This window comes from Myiozetetes cayanensis, unplaced genomic scaffold (genome assembly GCF_022539395.1).
Source record: "Myiozetetes cayanensis isolate MyiCay16 unplaced genomic scaffold, myiCay2020 scf28, whole genome shotgun sequence".
In the NCBI taxonomy this organism is placed as follows: Eukaryota; Metazoa; Chordata; class Aves; order Passeriformes; family Tyrannidae; genus Myiozetetes; species Myiozetetes cayanensis.
In genome coordinates this window covers 5,548,607-5,558,270 of record NW_026087499.1, presented here as the reverse complement: position 1 = coordinate 5,558,270, position 9,664 = coordinate 5,548,607, and positions in this window count along the sequence as shown.

Here is a 9,664-nt window from a genome sequence, read left to right as displayed (position 1 = left end):
TGGATGCTGCATTCACCTGTGCACTGCTCCCAGGGAACACACCACTGCACTGAGACAGAGCATCAGCAAGGGGAAGGCTCTGACCTAGGGAAAGGCACTTCCTCAGAGGGAGAGATGGGGACAGGCTGGGGTAGAGGGTGAGCCAAAGCAATGGGACCAGTTCTGGAGACTGGGAGAAACAGCTGCAGATGCTAAATGCTGGGACTGCATCTCTCAGGGCAAATCCCAAACCGGTGCCAACAAGTAACAGAAACACCGTCCTGCCATTGCAGCCACCTGGTGCAGACAGGGACATGCAGTGACAGCACCAAGAGGTGACAAGGAGCAGCCTGTGATAAATTTGACATTGTTCAGTCGAGATACCCAGCTTTTCCTGTGCTGCAGGAAGGCACAGGCCATCCTGGTGCTCGAATGAGGAATCTGCAGCTGCAGATCTCTGTCAGCAGAGAGGTGCCAAGTGAAAATATGGTTAGATGGCCCAGGTAAATTGCACCTACATGAAAAGTCTGAAATGGGCTCCGTGCAGCACCCTAAATGTGTCGATTCTGATTAAACAGCAGGAAATAGTTTAAATGCAAGAGTTCCCTTGCACAACCCAAGCCAGAAAAGATGGGTTTCGACACTAGGTTTCCAGGCCACCTTCTGCTAGAGAAGCAGAGGCACCTTCCAGATCCAGAGGATCTGTGGCTGCAGGGAAAGAGCCCTGGGAGCTCACGATGCTGGATCTCAGCCCCTCAGGGCTGTCTGCAGAAGCAGGGAAGAGGGAGAGCAACACGTATTAAGCAGATTACCTTTGTGCCAGAGCAGAAAAGCCCCTGAAGCAGCTGCTGTGCCACAGCTGGAGCAGGGAGCCTGCCCTGAGCAAGGCAGACCTTGCTGCTGTGCAGCAGGTATCATCTGACCCTCGCTAGCTGGGCACCGTGTCTCTCCCCATCATTTCAAAGAGACAAAGAGAGGAGACTGTCTCTTCCTCCTGAAAGATAAATGCCTCCAGATTGTAGCCACTCGACAGGTCCACTGAAATTCATCAGTTCTGACTTGAAATGAAAGCTGTAATAAATCTCCCCGTTGAATAGGAGATCAAAGGCAGATCATTAGAGCTCTTGGATTACCCAGTGAGAGTGCACTTCCATCAGCCGCTGTGCTGCCGGGTCCCCTGTGTCCAGAACGACCCCTTTGACAGTGTAGCTTTGACTCTAAATAAAAGGACAATTTCCCTCAGAGGAGGTCTGGGCTGTGCCCCTCTCCTCTGCCCACCTCTTCCCTGGCTGCTCTTGGACGGCTCTGTGTGGCTCATGGCCACGTCCTTGGCAGCCTTTCTGACACAAGCTGCTGCCCAGAATGGAGTGGGGACGTTGCTCCACCTCACAGACACAGCAGAAGAACTTGGTGTTGGCCCAGCCCTCAGAGGAAGCTCTTCCCAACATCACAAACCTCCTGCATTTTCTTTCCAAGGAAGAAAAGTCCTCCCCAAGCTCTGGGAACTGCACCAGCTCAGCTGTATCCCTTTAGTTAAAGGCAGACCTCAAAGCTGCAAGGTTTTAAAGCCCTGCAACCCTTCAGTGGGACCTGGTATCCCTGTCAACCCTGGCTCTGGAGGAGTCCTCTATGACAGCGTTGTGCTGATTTTCCACTCTGCTCTGTGGATTCCCAGCAGGGATCAGGAGCAATCTCCACCTCAGCCTCTCCAAACATGTAAGACATGGTCATGGTCTCCAGTGGGCTGCACAGGGAAAATGTCCCCCTTTCCCAAATCTTTGTGGGTTAACCCCTTCCCTCTGCTTTTGCCATGAGGTTCCAAACTCAGGCAGCCCCCTGGGTTTCCTCCTTCCCTCATTTCAACCTCAGTAGCCATGTTCACACATCCAAGCTGGCATCTGCTTGTGGGTGCAGGGGAAGGTTGTGCAGCAGGAGCAGAAGGTAAAGGAGGCTTCAAGCTGCAGGTGGTGACATCCTATCAGCCATACAGCTGCTGGTCCACCCTTCCTGGCTCCTTGGTGGTGCCAGGGAGGATCTGCTCCCAGCCTAATGCTGATCTGGTGAGACAGTTGTGCCTGAGCCAGCTGGAGGATACCGGAGAGCGGATATATCAGGGTCAACCCTGACTCTCTAAATGGTTTCACTTCTCTACCAGTGTAAGGCAAGTAGGTCTTTTCCAATGCCCTGGCCTGAGGATTGATAGATTTTCACCAGAAGAAGCTGGCAAACTGGCTGAGCCGTCCCTGGCTCAGCAGAGTTGGGACCCAGCACTTTGCTCCAGGGGCAGCAGAGCTGAATCTGGGCTGTGGGCTGCCTGGAGAGCTGGGGACAGCACAGGGACCAGGCCCTGCAGGAGCCACACAGAGGGAGCTTTATCTCCGTGCAAAACATGTGGCACATGACAGAGTGAATTTCATTCCTGGAGAGATTTTTTTTTCTTTTTTTTTTTTTTTTTTCCCTGCCCCGAGACCAGGTTTGCTGAGCTTAGGTCTGAAATGAGGGACCATAATAAGTCCATTAGCTTCAGAGGAGTTATCCTGAGCACACAGTTCGACCTGTGATCCCTCATTTTACAAAGGGCTAAACACGGAGAGGATGTAGCAGTGGAAGTGAGAGATCCTCTGCCATTTTGCACGGCTGTGATGTGAAAATCAGTGCTGGGGTGAAATCGGGGTTACGGGGGACTTATTTCACTGACTGAAACACGTGGTCTCGGCAGTTGAGCATCTCACGTTGTGGCTGCTCTTTTGTACTGCAGAACGGGGTGTGGGGTGCCTGGGGACACAGGGTGTGTGTTGGGGGTGTCCCGTGATGGGGGGAGTCCCGCAGTTGTTGGGTGCCCTGTGACACACCCAACCCCACAAGGTGTCCTAAATTGCAAGGTATCCCAAAGCGTGGGAAGTCCTGAGGGTGTGGGTGTTGATACAGGACACCCAGCACCCTGAGAAGAGACACTCTGGGTGGATTCATACCGGGTACCAGCCTGGCTGGCTGCAGGGAAATGCCTGCAGCTGGGCAGAAAGCGACAGAAAAGGTCCCAGAAGCCGGGACTCAGATAATGAACGAACAACCCTGCAATTTGTAGCTGAGCCCGCAGTTTTGGAAGCCCACCTCGTGGCTTTTTGAAGTGCAGACCAGCACGACAACCTGAGAACAGCCCCAGCTCTTTATGTCACCTCCAGAGCAGGAGGTGTCCCGGACCCCCGAGCAAAGCCCCCTCCGGACACTCGCGCAGACGAAACTGCTGAGCAAAGATCAAACGCAAACCATTCCCCAGGCTCCCCCCCCTCCCTGCTCCTGCTCCAGCTGCCCGATAATCCCTCCGACTGAAAGGGAACCTGAACCCTGAGTGGTTTCGTGCACTGGGGGACGGAGCGGAGCCCTCCGAACCCTCTTTGTGCGGGGAGAATGGTCCCGGTGCCTCCCATCCCATCCCATCCCATCCCATCCCATCCCATCCCATCCCATCCCATCCCATCCCCGCCCCGTCCCGCTCCCCGCCGGCACTGACCAGCCGGGAAGATGAGCTCCGGAGCTGTCACCGCTCCGAGCTTCAATCCAGCATAAACCAAACTTTTTTTTTTTTTTTTTAACGTAGTAGTTTAAAAAAAAAAAAAAAAAAGGCGCATATGTCTTTGATCTTGAATAAAGCTTTTATCACAGCGCCTTCAGGCCCGGTGAGCGAAGGGGATTATCTTTCTCTCGCACGAAAGTTCACCTCCCGGTGCAGGTCACGGGAGGAAGATTTCACTGGAGTGGGAGGCGTTTTCTCCGGGGCATTCACCCCCAGTCCGCCAGGCAGCCGCTCCCAGGGAAAGCTTTTTTTTGTGAGCTAACCTACTACCTCAAATCCTTTCACATGCGAAGGGAAGGAAAATAAAAACCCTCCGAAAGAAAGAAGCGGGTGCAAACTTCCTGACAATCGCTGCCAGCCTTACTCAGCAGGAGAGACCTCAACCCAGCCGGCTCTCCTAACTCCCGGCTATCCCAACTCCCAGGGAACACGCAGGACTCAGGGAAGTCCTGGAGGAGTGGGGTGCTGCCGGCTGCCTCTCTGGCTGCAGCCAGGACGGAGGGTGCCGGGGGTGGGGGGATGGCAAGATCCCCCTCTCCCAGGACATTAATCGAAGTGACAAATACGCTTTGACATCAATTATGTTGCTTTCTTGTTCGGCCAAGAAGTAATTACCTTAAGTGAAGCAATTAGGTAAACTTATCGAGTGAGGTTTGCGGTACCTTAAACAAACAGCTAATTGGGCTGGGAAGGAGTGGAGATAAAAAAGGGGATGGGATGACACTCCCGAAAGAGACCTGGGGGTCCCCAGGCAGCAGCCGGCACCAGTTCAAGGGGGAAATCCTGCCATGGGAATGTCCGGAGCGAAACATCCCTCCTCCCGTCCATCCCTCTGAGGCACGCTGCAGCTCCCCTCCACCTTCCCCCATCCCCGCTGTCCCTCCTGCTCCTCTCAGGACACGAGCAAGAGGAAAAGACACTGCCCCAGGGGTCTGCTGAGAGCAGAGGTAAGAGATAAAGCGATCGATGGGGCCTCCCCACCGTGTGCGAGAGACTCAGGCAAACAGATCTCAGAGCGTTTGCTGATAATAGCAGGCGAGGCTGAGGATGGAGGTGGACGCTCGGTGATGGATTCCCTGCAGGGACAGCAAAGACACAGGCGACTGTGTGTCATTCCCAGCCTCCTGCACCAGAGGAGCAAGAGGAAGGGCTGGGATGGTCTGTTGGGACACAGATGGTCACAGGGTACGTGTCCCACAGGAAGGTGGGACGGTGGCATGGAGAGAAGTGCTGAGCTAGAAACCCCCGTGGCCCAGAAACGCTCCTGGAAGCCCCTCTGCTCCCAGGAGCCATCACTTCACAAGAGACTTAAAACCCTGCAAAAGCTGCCTCAAGAAGGATGACAGAGGGTCAGACACAGTCCTCCTGTCACGTGTGAGATGGGTGGTGTCACCCCAGCCAGTGCCACCCGCTTGGACACGGGTGCAGCCAGGCCGCTCTGGGGTACGGGCACTGTCCAAAGGCACTTTCAGACTATTTTCTCCATCGTGCATCCAGCCCACTGTCCTACCTTTCGAGCCAATTAAACTGGTAGATTTCCAGATTTAATTTCCAGATTTCAGCAGAATCCACGGCCCGAGCCGCTCTTCAAGGTGTCGAATCAAAATGCAATACTATAAATCATTAATGCACCCCCGTGTCGCAGTGAAGCTGGAATATTTTAATCACCGAATAACGAAGTCAATACTCACAAATCTCTGCTGTCATTAGAAGATGCCCAGCTGGAGAGGAAATCTTGCAAGATTTGCCCAGTGGAGGTGCACCAGGAGCACTGCAGCAGCAGTGGGACACAGAGGGGATGGGTTCTGCAGCCCAGTTTTGTCACCAGCAGTGAGTCAGCAGCCTTGTGCTCTGAGCAGCGTGTTGGACTTCTTAACAAGGGCATGCAGTGACAGGACAAGGGGGAATGGCTTCCCACTGACAGGGAGCAGGGTTAGGTGGGATGTTGGAAGGAATTCTTGGCTGTGAGGGTGGTGAGGCCCTGGCACAGGTTGCTCAGAGAAGCTGTGGCTGCTCCATCCCTGGAAGTGTTCAAGGATGGATGGAAGGTGTTTCTGCCCATGGCAAGGGGCTGGAAGGAGAAGACCCTTTAAGTTCCTTCCAGAGCATTTACAGCTTGGATAAGTGATGCATTTTCGAAGTGAACACCACCAGACTTCTTGCCTTGGTACCATGAGAGTTTTTTCCACTCCCACTGAGGACAGACTGGAGCCAGTGCAGAGTGGGAATGTCTCACATCCAAGGCCAGACACCATCCTAGAGCTGGGGAAGCCCTGGAGACAGCAACGTGGAGAGAACCAGAAAGGGCAGATCTGGAAGCTGGTGAACAGAAGGCAGAAGGGCAAAGTTAAAACAGGTCTGTGAAGGCTGGGACGTGCCTGCAGGCACTGAGAGCTGCTGTGTCCCCGGCACAGATGGAGCGTGTGGCTTGGAGCTGCAGCAACCACGCAGGAGGGAGGATGGTCGACCCTGACAGGGAAAAGAGGGACAGGCATCAAGCACTGCTGAGTAACACCAGCTTCCCCAAAGAAAGGAAACTCCTGGAAGGACAGAATCAGGCTGGCAAACAGCCACGGCCAGCATGGAGGTTGAACAGAGAGAGAAGAGCCGATCTCTCTGCCTGACCCCAGGATGTTCACAGTGATGCAATGATCAGGTGTGTGGTCCCACAGCTTCTAGGACCCACCTTGTGGTGTCTTGCACTGTGACAAGAAGCCTGAGAGCCCAGCACTGCAATGCTGGCAGGATGGGGCTGCCATCCAGCTGGATGTCTGGGTACTTGTGGAAGCTGCATGGTCAGATTAACACCAATGGGACAAGAGGGCAGTGTGGTCCAGGACAGAGGAACCCACAGTTTGATACCTCCAGAGCTGCATACAAATCTTATTTACAGTAAGACAGAGCTGGTGTGGCCTGTGGGAAGTGAAAGAGGTCATAACAGTGCTCTCATAGGGCTAATACCTTGGGCACAGAGCTGTCAAGTGGTCACTTGAACCACAGGAACCTCCCAGGCTCTGCACAGAGCAGACCAAAGTACCACACACCCATCCTTCTGGATAAGTGGCATAACTGAGAGTCAGATATTCCTCCCTCAGGAACCAGGTAAGACAAACTGCCCACCTTGAGTTGTCCTGCTTCATTCTGCCTTGCCACTAGGATTGCACTGGAGCCCACACCAAAGGTGTTCGGGTTTGGTCCGTTTCTAGTCGAGCAGAAATATGGAAGCACCACTCTTGATTTAGGGTTTGCTTAGGTTGGAGAGGGACTTCATTCAAGGGCATGTAGTGATAGGGCAAGGGGGAATGGCCTTAAGCTGAAGGAGGGTAGATTTAAATTGGATGTTAGAAAGAAATTCTTCCCTGGGAGGGTGGGCAGGCCCTGGCACAGGCTGCCCAGAGAAGCTGTGGCTGCCCCATCCCTGGAAGTGTCCAAGGCCAGGTTGGACGGGGCTTGGAGCAACCTGGGCTGGTGGAAGGTGTCCCTGCCTATGGCAGGGGGATGGAATGAGATGAACTCCAAGGTCCCTTTCAACCCAAACCATTCTGCAGTTCTGGGACAGTGCTCTGTGCTGCAGTAGGGGAACCCAGCCAAAGCCACGGACTCAATCCTCAGGAAAAACGGAAGAGATCTGCCAAAAAATTGCAATCACAGAATCGCAGAGCAAGTTGAGGTTGGACAGAAACTGTGAAGATCATCTAGTTCACCCCAGCACCCTACTCAGATCCTTGCTGGGCTTTTTCCTCCCAACATCACTGAGCCCTCAGAGGTGCCTCACTGGCATAGCTGGGCACGCCACAGGGTGCAACAGCACAGAGGCACAGCAGGACATACAGCTGGCATCCTCCTGTGGGTGGCATCAACAGTGCCCATCAGACATCACTTCTGTCTCACCCTGTTTGAGGTTGTGATTTCACAGCTGGAGGTTCCTGGAGCTGCTGCTCCCCTGGACACAAGAGGCCTGAAGCAAGTCCTGCCAAGTGATCCGTAAATTCATTCCAACCTGGACACAACAGGCTCTGCAGCACTGTAACAGGGTTTGGCCCTCCAGCAGGGGTGGTCAAAATATTTAATTAAAATCTGGGGGGGGAAACCATGCTCTGAAGGGATTTCTTTTTCCCTCAGGCTGCTGCAGAAGTGTTCGCGTGGGTGGCAGAGGATTTTCACCTTTGGTGCGTGAGTCCAGTCACCTCTGAAGAGAGGACCCTGAGCTGGACCAGCATGGCAAATCCCATTTCCTCATCGATTTTCTTGAAGGATGCTCTGGAGGAAGCTGGGTGTTATGTATTTGTGTGAGCGAGGGATATGAGAGACTCGTGCAGTGAGATTAGAACCGACACCGAAGGTCGTTCTCTCCTAAACCCCTCTGTTAAGGCGTTAACAACTTAAAAAAAAAAAAAAAAAAAAAAAGAACCCTTTGTGCTAGAGATGTCTCAGGCTTCATCACAGACGAAAGGTTTTTTTTGAGGGGGGAAACTGAGCCAAAATGTCCGTGGATGTGTTCTGCATTATTTGAGCTTAGAGAGAGAAAAAAAAAGAAGGCAGTGGGGAGTGGTGGGGGAGGGCAGGGAACACTCCCTGGTAATACTGGTTGTCATAATCCTCTTTTTCCATCATCCTGCCCAGCAACAGCCGCTCTGCTCTGCTCCTCCTCCGAGACCAGGTGGCCTCATGTGAGCACCTCCCTCCTCTCCCCTTTCCCGCTGGAGCCACCCAGAGCAGACCAGGTGGGTGGATCAGGGCACCTGAGCATGTGAGACACCCTCCTAGCCCATCCCTTGGGCAGGCAGATGGAAGATTCTGGGCCCCCATCATCACCCTCACACTGTTGCCCCCAGAGCAGGGTGACCAGGCTGCTTCCCTGGCACTCAGAGGCAGGAGGTTCGTGGTCTGAGCAGACAGTTACTCTGGCCACGCTCCCACAAGGTTGGGAGGGGAAAACTCATGGAGATGTCCAAGCCCTCAGGGTCCAGGCCAGTGTTCCCAAGGCACAGGCAGATCCTACAGCCCCCTGCTGAAGCCCATCAGCAGCTTGGGGCTCTGTTCATCCCCCCTGAGCTGCAGCCCATTGATTCCAGATGCTCTTGGATTCTTTTTGCTTCCCATCATGGCAGGCAGCAGTTTCCACATTTAAACCAAACCCAGTTAGTCCCCACTCAAATTACAGATCTGAGTAATCCCCCCAGCCCAGTGGAAGGGATTGTTCCCAACAGGAGACCTCTCCCTGCGAGCACCTGGCCTGAGCACAGCCCCAGGAACGAGCTTGTGACACAGAAAAAGGAAATTGTGTTCGATCTTTTTGGCAAGATGAGCTGTCTGCTCCCTGAGGGGGAAGGGGAGCACTGGATCCCTGCTGGGGCTGCAGAGTTTTGGGAGGGGGAGAGCAGGCTGAGAGACAGGAGGGCAGCGTGCTGGGCTTGCCCAGGGCTGCGTCCCACATCCCTACACAGAGCCCCTGCTGACACAGGGAGGAGTGCAGGGACCCTGATAACCCCACTGCTTCCCAGAGCCACTCCAAGATGCTCAAAATAATCTCCGGAGCATCTGCAATTCTCTTGCCGAGTGCTGAATCATCCTCCTGCAATGTTTGCATTAGGAATGCAGGAGTGGTAGAGCGTTTTGCAGCGAGAGCCGGGCAGGGGGGGACAGGCACTGACACAGGAGCCACGAGGAGCAGCAGCAGGAATGTGCTCTCTGTGCTACCTGCTCTGCTGGCCCTGCAGAGTGCCAGTGCTTGGCAGTGACCCGTGCACATCCCAGAGGGGCACAGCCAGAGAGGCTGGACACGTGGCAGGGCTGAGGGTTTGATTTCTTCATCGTGAAATAAGTCACTGTGAACCCCCAAAGCAAGTCTGATCTGTCCTCATCCTCCACTAGAGCTGCAGGGAGACCCAACCTCACCTGTGCAAAGCTCCTGGGATCCCAAATCCAATCACCTACCACGGGGTCCCATCAGCTGCAGGAGTTCCTGGCCAGCTGTACCACCAACAATCTGAAGCAGTCTGCTGGGGGAACAGCAGTGCCTCACCTTTAAAACAGAAAAGCCCTCAGAAGCACAGAGAAATGGATGAGTAAAAAGGGTTTATTTATTTAGACTTTCAGCAAAACTTTGAC